At 34.6% G+C, this 12,523-nt stretch overlaps 1 non-coding gene across 1 annotated transcript; it reads left to right on the top strand.

The window, feature by feature from the left end:
- Window positions 1-2,379: 2,379 nt before the first annotated feature.
- Window positions 2,380-2,487, top strand: LOC112739508 (small nucleolar RNA R71). Its single transcript, XR_003170443.1, has one exon. It is a non-coding gene; the product is annotated as a small nucleolar RNA R71 (small nucleolar RNA).
- The last annotated feature ends 10,036 nt before the right edge of the window (window positions 2,488-12,523 follow it).

Below are 12,523 nucleotides of genomic sequence, written 5' to 3' on the forward strand. Positions count from 1 at the left end.
AGGTGTTGATTTGTTCCCAATAGTTTTGTGGAGGGAAGTGCATCCCTTGAGGCATTAGTGGTTATGGAAAAACAAAAAGAAAAAACAATGCTTTTTCCACACCAAACTTAAAATGTTTGCTCGTCCTCGAGCAAAAGAAGGAGGAAAGGAGGAGAAGAAGAAGAAATGGAAGAGATTGAGGTGTGTATGAAAAGGTGTGAAGAGGAGAGAAGAAAAGGTGTGGCAGGTGGGGATCCTGTGGGGTCCACAGATCCTGAGGGGTCAAGGACTTATCATCCCTGCCCCATTGAGGCATGCAAAAACGCCCTTAGAGTGCAATCCTGGCGTTTAACGCCAGACTGCTGCTTGTTTCTGGCGTTAAACGCCAGCTTTTCTCCCTTTCTTGGCGTTAAACGCCAACTTGGTGCTTGTTTCTGGTGTTTAACGCCAGTCTGGTGCTTGTTTCTGGCATTAAACGCCAAGCTGTAGCCTGTTTCTGGCGTTTAACGCCAGCTTGATGCTTCTTTCTGGCATTAAACGCCAATCTGATGCTTCTTACTGGCGTTTAAATGCCAGTAAGCTCTTCCTCCAGGGTGAGCTATTTTTAATGCTATTTTTCATTCTGTTTTTGATTTTTCAGTTGTTTTTGTGACTTCACATGATCATCAACCTAAAACATAAAATGGAAAATAAATAGATATAATTAAATAACATTGGGTTGCCTCCCAATAAGCGCTTCTTTAATGTCAATAGTTTGACAGTGAGCCCTCATGGAGCCTCACAGATAATCAGAGCAAGGTTGAGGCCTCTCAACACCAAAATTAGAGCTTGAATGTGGGGGCTTTGTTTGACTCTGTATTGAGAGAAGCTTTTCATGCTTCCTCTCCATTATTACAGAAGGAGAACCTTGAGTATTAAATACAAGGTAGTCCTCATTCAACTGAAGGACCAACTCTCCTCTGTCAACATCAATCACAGCTTTTACTGTGGCTAGGAAGGGTCTTCCAAGGATGATGGATTCATCTCATCCTTCCCAGTCTCTAGGATTATGAAGTCAGCAGGGATGTAATAGGCTTCAACCTTCACTAAGACATCCTTTACAAGTCCATAAGCCTATTTCCTTGAATTGTCTACCATCTCTAGTGAGATTCTTGCAGCTTTCACCTCAAAGATTCCCAGTTTTTCCATTACAAAGAGTGGCATGAGGTTTATCCCTGACCCCAGTTCACACAGAGCCTTCTCAAAGGTCATGGTGCCTATGGTACAAGGTATGAAGAATTTTCTGGGATCTAGTTTCATCTGAGGTAATGTCTGCCTTATTAATGCATTTAGTTCATTGGTGAACAAGGGGGGTTCATCCTCCCAAGTCTCATTACCAAATAACTTGGCATTCAGCTTCATGATTGCTCCTAGATATTTAGCAACTTGCTCTTCAGTGATGTCTTCATCCTCTTCAGGGGAAGAATATTCATCAGAGCTCATGAATGGCAGAAGGAAGTACAATGGAATCTCTATGGTCTCTGTATGAGCCTCAGATTCCTTTGGTTCCTCAAAGGGAAACTCCTTTCTGTCCAGAGGACGTCCCATGAGGCTTTTCTCACTGGGACTCACGTCCTCCTCACTCTCTCCAGGTTCAGCCATGTTGGTAATGGTTATAGCCTTACACTATCTCTTGGGTTCTTCTGTATTGCTTAGGAGAGTACTGGGAGGAATTTCAGTAATCTTCTTACTCATCTGACCCACCTGTGCCTCCAAATTTCTAATGGAGGACCTTGTTTCCTTCATGAAACTTAATGTGGTCTTAGATAGATCAGAGACTATGGTTGCCAGGCCAGAATGGCTCTGTTCAGAATTCTCTGTCTGTTGCTGAGAAGATGATAGAAAAGGCTTGCTATTGCTAAACCTGTTTCTTCTACCATTATTATTGAAGCCTTGTTGAGGCTTCTGTTGGTCCTTCCATGAGAAATTTGGATGATTTCTCCATGAAGGATTATAGGTGTTTCCATAGGGTTCTCCCATGTAATTCACCTCTGCCATTGCAGGGTTCTCAGGATCATAAGTTTCTTCTTCAGAAGATTATTCTTTAGTACTGTTGGATGCAGCTTGCAATCCATTCAAACTCTGAGAAATCATATTGACTTGCTGAGTCAATATTTTGTTCTGAGCCAATATGGCATTTGGAGTATCAATTTCAAGAACTCCCTTCTTTTGAGGCGTCCCATTGTTCACAAGATTCCTCTCAAAGGTGTACATGAACTGGTTATTTGTAACCATTTCAATGTGTTTCTGAGCTTCTGCAAGGGTTTTCAGATGAAGAGATCCTCCTGCAGAATGGTCCAATGACATTTTTTACAACTCAGATAGACCATCATAGAATATACATATGATGCTCCATTCTGGAAGCATGTCAGTAGGACACCTTTTGATTAGTTGCTTATATCTTTCCCAAGCTTCATAGAGGGATTCTCCTTCCTTCTGTCTGAAGGTTTGGATTTCCACTCTAAGCTTGCTCATCTTTTGAGGTGGAAAGAATTTGGCCAGAAAAGTACTGACCAGCTTATCCCAAGAGTTCAGGCTATCCTTAGGTTGTGAATCCAACCATGTTCTAGCTCTGTCTCTTACAACAAAAGGGAAAAGTATAAGCCTGTAGACCTCGGGCTCAACCCCATGAGTCTTAACAGTGTTACAGATTTGTAAGAACTCAGCTAAAAACTGATGAGGGTCTTTCAATGGAAGTCCATGATACTTACAATTCTGCTGCATTAGAGAAACTAATTGAGGCTTGAGCTCAAAGTTGTTTGCTCCAATTGTAGGAATAAAGATGTTCCTTCCACAGAAGTGAGAAGAGGGTGCAATAAAGTCACCAAGCATCTTCCTTGCATCTCCACCATTGTTATTGGGTTCGGCCATGTTTCCTTCTTTTTCAAAAATTTCTGTCAGGTCCTCTCCAGAGGGTTGTGCTTTAGCTTCTCTTAGTTTCCTCTTAAGAGTCCATTCAGGTTCAGGATCAGCTTCAATAAGGATGTCTTTATCCCTGTTCCTGCTCATATGAAAAAGAAGAGAACAGAAAAGAAGAGGAATCATTTATGTCACAGTATAGAGATTCCTTTATGTGAATAGTGATGCGTGAGCATCTTGTCTATCTTTTTCTAGTGAATTTGCATCTAATTTGTTGAGTTTAATTAAGAATTAATTATATTTTAGCCACTATGGATGCTATTTTGAGTTTTGTGCAAAATTATTTATTTTAGGTAGCATTCGGATGGATTTGATGAAGTTTCTGCAGAGAAAGAGAAGAACCCAAGGAGATGACCAGCGAATACCGACGCGGACGCATGGCTCACGCGACCGCGCGGAATGGAGAAAATCACAATGATGCGATCGCGTACCTGACGCGAACGCGTGGACTGGAATCTGCACAAATGACGCAAACGCGTGGACGACGCGGACGCGTCACATGAGCAATCTGCAGAATTGACAGAAAATGCTGGGGGCAATTTCTACGCTGTTCTGACCCAGTTTCTAGCCCAGAAAACACAGATTAGAAGCTGCAGAATGGACAATTCAAGTGGTCCCCACCCATCAGCTGAAGACTTGTTAATTAATTCAAATTTAAATTCAAATTTTAATTCTAGGAAAAGATATTATTTTAATTTTAAATTTAGAAGATAGATTTTAGATTATTAGGATTAGTTATAAAAGGGATCCCAATAGGGTGATTCAAAAACAACATTCCACAACATTATTCCATACAAATTTACATTCCATATTTCATGAGTAACTAATCCTCCATTGTTAAGGTTAGGAGCTCTGTCTATTGTATGGATTGATACTATTATTTTTCTATTTTAATTCATGTTTTGATTTATATTTAAGAATTGTTTTCGTTCTTTATTTTATGAATTTGGGTGGAACGGAAGTATGACCCTCTTTCTAAATGCGTTCTTGTATAACTTGGAAAAGCTCTTTACTTGAACAATAGCTTGAAAACATATTCTCCTAAATTTCTAATTTATCTGGATTTAATAGGATACGTGACATATAATCCTTTTATATTTGGGTAATTAGGATTTCTGTGGCATATAACTAGAATTGAACTTCACTCCCTAATTGGAATTAATTGACCAAAGAATTGGCTGTTGATGAATTTTAGAGGAGACTAGAAAGGTCTAAGGAATTAGGGTCTAGTCACATATAGTTGCCATAAATTAGATCTTACATGATTAAAATAAAATAATAAGAAAAGTCAATCTAGAAAATAGATAACTCTGAAACCTTAACTGTTTCTTCATATTTTATTCCTCACCTATTCACCTGCCTGTCTTCAAACTCTTCTTTATTGTTTAATGTTTTTGAACTCTCAATTACTCTTTTCTGTTTGTCTAACTAAGCCTATCAAATACTATTGTTGCTTAATCCATCAATCCTCGTGGGATCGACCCTTACTCACGTAAGGTATTATTTGGTACGACCTGGTGCACTTGCCGGTAAGTTAGTGGGTTATAAATACCGCACCAAGTTTTTGGCGCTGTTGCCGGGATTGATTGTAATTAACAACTATTCGTTGTTTGATTGCTTAGATTAGATAATTTCTTTTTATTATTAATTTTTATTTTTCATTTTTTTACGTTACTTTTTTTTTCTTTTTTTCCGTTTACATTATTTTTTCCCTTTTCTTTTTCGTTTACCCCCTCCCCTTTATACCGTAACCTTTTTTTATTTTATTTTTATTATTTGAAAAAAAAATAAATAATAATAATAAATTATTTAAATAAATAAAATAGCACTAAAATTTATTTTTTTTTCTGAATTTAAGTTTGGTGTTACCCGGTTGATTTTATTTTAATTTTCCTGTTTATTTTTCCTTTTAAATTTTCGAATTTTTTTTGTATTTTTATTTTATTATTTTACACAGGTTACCTCACAGGGACTTCTCTGCACTCTGACGTAGAGAGTCCCATTTTTTCTTGTTTTCTGCTTGTGTATGCGCAGGAACAGAGACAAAGAACATCTCTTAGACTTTGATCCTGAACCTAAATGAACTTTTAGGCGACGTCTACAACAAGCAAGACTTTGCAAGACTGCAGAATCCACTATGGCAAATAATAACGCTAATGCCAATGAAGTAAATCCGAATGCGGATGATCAACAGAGGAGAGTGCTTGGATCTTATTCTGCTCCTTCTGCAGATCTTTATGGAAAGAGCATTGTGGTGCCTCCTATAACTACAAACAACTTTGAGTTGAAGCCACAATTGATCACCCTGGTGCAACAAAATTGCCAGTATCATGGTCTTACTCATGAAGATCCAAATCAATTTATATCTGATTTTTCTGCAGATATGTGATACTATTAAGACAAATGGAGTGAACCCAGAGGTGTACAAACTCATGCTTTTCCCGTTTGCTCTGAGGGATAAAGCAAAGCTATGGCTAGATTCACAACCAAAGGAGAGTCTGAATACTTGGGACAAGGTTGTTACAGAGTTTTTCACTAAATTTTCCCACCAAAGAAGCTGACTAAGCTTAGGTTGGAGGTTCAGACCTTCAGACAGAAGGAGGGTGAAACTCTTTATGAAGCTTGGGAGAGATACAAGCTACTGACTAGGCAATGCCCTCCAGACATGTTCTCCAAATGGACCCAACTAGATATCTTTTATGAAGGCTTGGGTGAGATGTCCAAGATGAGCTTAGATACTTCAGCAGGTGGTTCATTGCACAAGAAGAAGATACCAGAGGAGACTATTGAGCTGATTGAATTGGTTGCAAGCAACCAATATTTATACTCATCTAACAGGAATCCTGTGAACTCTGAGACCATTCAGAAGAGAGGCGTGTTGGAAGTAGAAGCTGTTAATGCTCTTCTTGCTCAAAACAAGCTTATGTCTCAGCAGATAAATCTACTTACTCAACAGATGGGTGGCATGCAAGTCTCAGCTATCAACACTCAAAATCCACCCTAAGATACCTCCTATGATATGACAAGTAACTTTATACAAAATGATAATTATGATTATGCTCAACCCTTTTCTGAACAGGTGAATTACATGGGGAGTGGTCTTAGAAATCCCAACAATGATCCATATTCTAAGACATACAATCAGGGGTGGAGGAATCACCCAAATTTTGGGTGGAGAGATCAACTTCAGAGACCTCAGAACTTCAACAATAGTTCTCAAGGCGGTTTTCAACAGAACAACTATAATAACCGCCAATTTCAGTCTCAGCAGCAACAACCACCTCAGCAGGCAAATTCTAAATCCCAAGAAGACTCTAAATGGGAGATGATGAGTTTCATACAAGAAACCAGAGCCTCCATTAGAAACTTGGAGGTGCAAATGGGTCAAATAAGCAAGCAATTACCTGAAAGGTCTTCAAATACATTCCCTGGTGATACAGTGGTGAACCCAAGAGAAGATTGCAAGGCTATTCAATTGAGAAGTGGTAAGGTAGCTGGTTCTGAGACCAAGGTTAATGAAGATCTAGTTGAAAAGGAAACTCCAGAAGAGAAGAAGGAAGAAGTAGAGCACGCCCCTCCTAAGCGTGCAGACAACCCGTTTCCTGACTCTCTTGACACTTATCCCACCTTACATAAGGCCCCTGAATACAAGCCAAAAATGCCATATCCTCAGAGGCTTCAGAAGGCGTCCAAAGAAAAGTAATTCTCTAAATTTTTAGATGTCTTCAAGAAGCTACAGATCAACATTCCTTTTGCAGAGGCTCTGGAGCAAATGCCTCTCTACGCTAAATTTATGAAAGAGTTGTTGACCCATAAGAGGAATTGGAAGGAGCAAGAAACCGTGGTGTTAACCAAGGAATGTAGTACTATTATTCAACACACCCTTCCTGAGAAGATGCCAGACCCAGGAAGCTTTGTCATTTCTTGCACCATTGGAGAAGTTGGCATTCAGAGAGCTTTATGTGATCTTGGAGCTAGCATCAACCTCATGCCACTTTCAGTGATGAAAAAGCTTCAAATTGATTTTGTTATATTAGACAATAGTACTTTGCATTAATTCATGAGGAACAGCAGAGCTCCACACCTTAATCTATGGGGTGTAGAAACTCCACCGTTGAAAATACATAAATGAAAATAGTGTTCATTGGCTTCGTCCCCAGAGGGGGAACTAGAATGACCAAGACGTCTAATACAATAGTAAAAAGTCCTATTTATACTAAACTAGTTACTAGGGTTTATAGAGATAAGTAAATGATGCAGAAATCCACTTCCGGGCCCACTTGGTGTGTGCTTGGGCTGAGCATTGAGCTTTACACGTGTAGAGACTTCTCTTGGAGTTAAACGCCAGGTTGCAGCCTGTTTGTGGCGTTTAACTCCGGTTTGTAACCTGTTTCTGGTGTTTAACTTCAGAATAGGGCAGCAAGTTGGCGTTTGAACGCCAGTTTGTGTCGTCAAAACTTGGGCAAAGTATGGACTATTATATATTGCTGGAAATTCCTGGATGTCTACTTTCCAACGCAATTAAGAGCGCATCAATTGAGTTTCTCTAGCTCCAGAAAATCCACTTCGAGTGCAGGGAGGTCAGAATCCAACAGCATCTGCAGTCCTTTTTCAGCCTCTGAATCAGATTTTTGTTCAAGTCCCTCAATTTCAGCCAGAAAATACCTGAAATCACAGAAAAACACACAAACTCATAGTAAAGTCCAGAAATATAAATTTTGCATAAAAACTAATAAAAAATAGTAAAAACTAACTAAATTATACCAAAAAATACTAGAAAATAATGCCAAAAAGCGTATAAATTATCCGCTCATCAGCTCACCACCATATCTTTGATTATCTCATTTTCTTTTCGTTCTTTCTTTCTTTCTTTTCTTTCTTATCATTCTACAATATAAATTATCTTCGCATTATTCCCTCGTCTTTCCCTAAGTGTCGTAAGGAAAATAATTATATAGTATTTTAATTAGGTACGCATTTTCTAAAGCTTTTAAGATCACTCTGTTTACTCTTCTCTAACTTATAATATTATTAATAATATCTCTACTAATTAATATTCGTAATAAAATATTAACAATAATATAAATAGAATAATTTAAAAGTAAATATATATATATATATATATATATATATATATATTCTTAAAACTTAGTTTATAAAACCTTATTTTTAAACTTTTATTAATTACTTTCTAAATCATAAACTTTTTAATATTCTATTTTTAACCTTAATACTTTATAAAATTATATTTGGAACCTTCATTTATTTTTATATTTATAAAAATAACCTTGAACTTTTATAAAATACCCATTTTTACTCTCCGTACTTTATTTATTACTCAAAATACCCAAAAACTTATATAATTACAAATTGTACCTCAATTTTTATATACTAATACAATGTTACCCTTCAAAAATAAGGTTTAAATATTAATCTTCTTTTTATATCAAAACCGAAACCCTTAGCCCTTCTCTATCAAAACATTACTTGTACCATGTATTTTCGAGTTCTTCGATTACCTCGTAACTTTTAATTTATCTCTCGGCCATCAAACCTTACCAAATTTATCTCAAAATACCATATCACAACAGTTTCAAAACAATTAAAATAACCACAGCTGAGCTGTTCCTCATAGCCAAACCAACAAATCACAAGCAACAACAATAATTTAACATAAACTCATTCAAACTCAAACAATAATCAACCAAATCAACAATCACTTATGAAATTCACGTTTATTATTATAAAATTACCGAACCCTACATCCGTACGAAATCAAAATAATAGAAACTCCGGATAAGCTTTTTGATCGAGCTTATGAAGAAAAAAACGTTAGAAATTGCCTGTACTTTCTAAAATTCTAAGTGGCCAAACTCAAAAAGAAGGGGAGTTACATCACCGTCAACTTCTACCAAACAAAAATGATTCCAACATATAGAGGATGAGGATACGAACACTTTTATCGGATTGGATTTTTTATTGAAATTAAGATTCACAAAAAAAAATAAAGTCGAAAGGTCGAAGAAGCTTCGGTTTCTCTCTTTCTCTCTCGATCAATTCTCTTTCTTTTTTTTCCTCAAGTTTAATTCGGTGATAAAGTAAAGAGCATGATGATTATTAAATGGAAGGAACTATGTGTCATGTTAATATATATATATATATATATATACTTACAAGCCACGTTGCTTTCTTCGTTTTTTGTTTCCCATAATGGCTTCGGCCAACTTGTTCCTCCCTTTCTTTCTTATTTTTTTTAACTTTAATAATAATAATAATAATAATTAATTTAATTTTATCTATCAAAATATTTTTTGATAAATAATTTAAACTTAATAAAATAAGTCATAATTAAATTAAATTTAAATAATTATAAAATTTTATTTAATTATTGTTTGTTAAATAATAATTTCTTAAAAATAAAATCTCAATATAATATAATAACTCATAAATAACTAATTTTTTAATTTTTTAAAAATTCGATATGTTATAAAAAGTATAGACTATTATATATCGTTGAAAAGTTCTGGAAGTTAGCTTTTCAATACCATTAGAACCGTGTCAATTGGACCTCTATAGTTCAAGTTATGTTGATTGGAGTGCAAGGAGGTCAAGCTTGACAGCATCATCCATTTTCTTCCTTTTCTTCTACACGAATTCTGTTAAATCTGTCTAAATGCTACTTGAAATTAATCAAATTGCACACAATTCAAAGCAGCATTCATAGTGGCTCAAAATACTTAAATCTTGATTAAACTTAAAAAATTCGAATAAAAATTCACTAGAAAAAGATTGGAAAGATGCTCCCGCATCAGATGTCGTACTCAGAGTCCCTAACCAAAGGTCAGCATTGTGTCAAGACCCGTTTGTTAACTACACTTTACGATTCTGGTGCATTGCATTCATATATTTCTCTAACTGTTATACGTAAGTTGAGACGAGATAAGGAAACTCAACACACTTGAGGACTAGAAAATAACATAAGGACCGATTACTCGCACCTGTATACAGATAAAAGAAATTTTGAAGGCAAATTTTTTTTTAGAGAAGTAGAATGTAACAACTATAATTTTTGCACTAACGCAAATTTTTCTTAAAATAATACTTTAAAGTGATTAATTTTATTTTGACGAATCGACTTCGAACCTCGAAGTAAAATAAATGGTAATATAATTTTATTATTATGTTATTTATTTATTTTACTTGCTCTAATTATAATGGAGCCTAGATAATAAAATTAATATTATTATAATATTAATTTTATAATATTATATATATATATATATATATATATATATATATATATATATATATATATAAATAACGTGACACCTATTCCTTTCTTTCATTAAGCATATCATTATCTTTCATTTCCTTCCTTTCACCACTGAGCCAAAAGAAAGGAAAATAAGAGAAAGAAAAGCTTCCTTCCCCGATTTGTTCTAATTCAAAATTCTAATAAAAAATCGAATCCGATAAAAAAATTCGTATCCTACTCCCACTACAAGAATATGGCCGATTAGCTATCACAAAAAGAGTCATAAAATCATCGCTAATCTGATGCAAAATATAATTTGTGATGGATTAGGTACCGCCTAACAACTAATGCTTTCCTCGCTAATTACAAATCGCAGATCAGTGAGACAAACACAACAGTCGCTAATCCATCGGAAAGTTTTTTAGCTACCGATTAGATAGTCGCAAATCAATCACTAAAGTAAAATCTAATTCCATAGAAGAAATGGACTAAACGGGGCTAATTAGCGACAAACTCTACTATAGCAGACTCATCGCTAAATGCAAGCTAACTTCGTAGACAAATTAGAAAGATTAGTTGACGTTAATTAGTGAGAAATTTTTCCAAACTTAACTCGTCGCAAGTTGTCCGCTAATATGGTCGCAAATCTATTACATTTTATAGCAAATCTATAGCTAATCTTTGAAAATCCTTAATCAAATTTGTAGAAATTTTGTTGCTAAACCAAAGCTATTCGAAATGATAAAGTAGAGTTATGAAATAGTCGCTAATTTGTTAGGAAATAATATATAGTCAATTAGTTGCAATTGTATCGCAAAATGTCATCGCAAATTTCTTTTAAAATAGTAACAAATCGATAGGTATCTCACAAATATTTCAGTCGCAATAGAGTCTTTAATTTGCCACCATCATCAATAACGAGTATGTCGCTATATTAAAATAAACCTCATATTTTTTTTATTTTAGTCATTGAACTAAAAAAATTATATCACATACAGAATAAATGAGTTTATCAAAATTATATATGTTTAAAAAACTTCAAACCATGTTTCAAGAATTATATAATGAAGCTTAACCTGATAATAACCAAGTCTTTGGACTTGATCAAATGCCTACTCTATCTTTTTAATAGCTCTCAATAACATGACTTAATTAGTAAACTAACAAAGAAAAAAGCTCACTTATAATATAATGTAAAAGTAAGTATTCACTCACTTTTTTAGAGATGTTTCAATCTGGCTACACAAATGTGTTCCTACTTCTATAAAATTCATTATACATTACACATATAAGTTCCTCATTGCACATTGAAAATAAAAAAATGAAAAATACAAACAACACCTAAGACTTAGCATATCAATTGCACAAAGAACATGTCCACCAATTTCACCTTCAGTTTCACCAATATTGTCATTTATACTGGGATCAAACTGCAAAATATCACAGAAAAATAACATCGGTAAATAATAGCACATCAGTTAATCAAAATAAAAAATAGAATAATAATAAACTAAATGAAAAAAATAGTAGCTATCAGAACAGTAATGAAGATTAAAAAAAATTAAAATCAAGAACAAAAAATAATAGAACCAATAAATTAAAATAAAAATTAACAAATTCAAAACAAAATAACAGTAAAAGCAGCCAACAGTGAAGAACAACAAATTAAAAATTAACAAATAAAAAGTTAGCAACAACGAAGAACAACAAATTAAGAACAAAAAATCAAGAACAAACAAACAATAGCAAGAATCCAAGAACAACAAATAAATAGTAGTAAAGAACAACAAACTATAGCAAGAACAGAGAAAATCAAGAATAAAACAAAATCAATTGTCTTGAATTAATTAATTAATTGATTGATTAATCAATAAAGACCCAATAATCAGGCTAAAGTCAAAATCAAATGAAATCACTATACCCCTAATAATAATCAAGCTAAGTAAGGTAAAAAAAAGTAGCTAATTTAATTTCCATTTGAAATTACAAATCTTGCTACATTGCAGGCAAGTAGAACTTCTGGAGTCTGCTTTGTCTCTAGAGTCATCTTAGCGAGATTAAGGAATAGCTCTGCAGGTTCAACCTAGGATAACTTACTTATTTTCTTAGGTTTTCTATTGCCAATGAAACATTAAATATAAGAGCACAACAAGAACAACTTACTTTATAACCAGGATGCTTATCCAATTTAAGGAGAGCATAATAGCCTCAAAACTCTTTTTCGGTAGGCTCAAGTGATCCTTTCTTTCTGTGATCATCATACATCTGAAACAATTCAACCGAAGTTATGTTCATATGTTCAATATTGAAGTGAGCATCAAAATCCGCAAA

The sequence above is a fragment of the Arachis hypogaea genome, chromosome 13 (assembly GCF_003086295.3).
Source record: "Arachis hypogaea cultivar Tifrunner chromosome 13, arahy.Tifrunner.gnm2.J5K5, whole genome shotgun sequence".
NCBI classification, from domain to species: domain Eukaryota; kingdom Viridiplantae; phylum Streptophyta; class Magnoliopsida; order Fabales; family Fabaceae; genus Arachis; species Arachis hypogaea.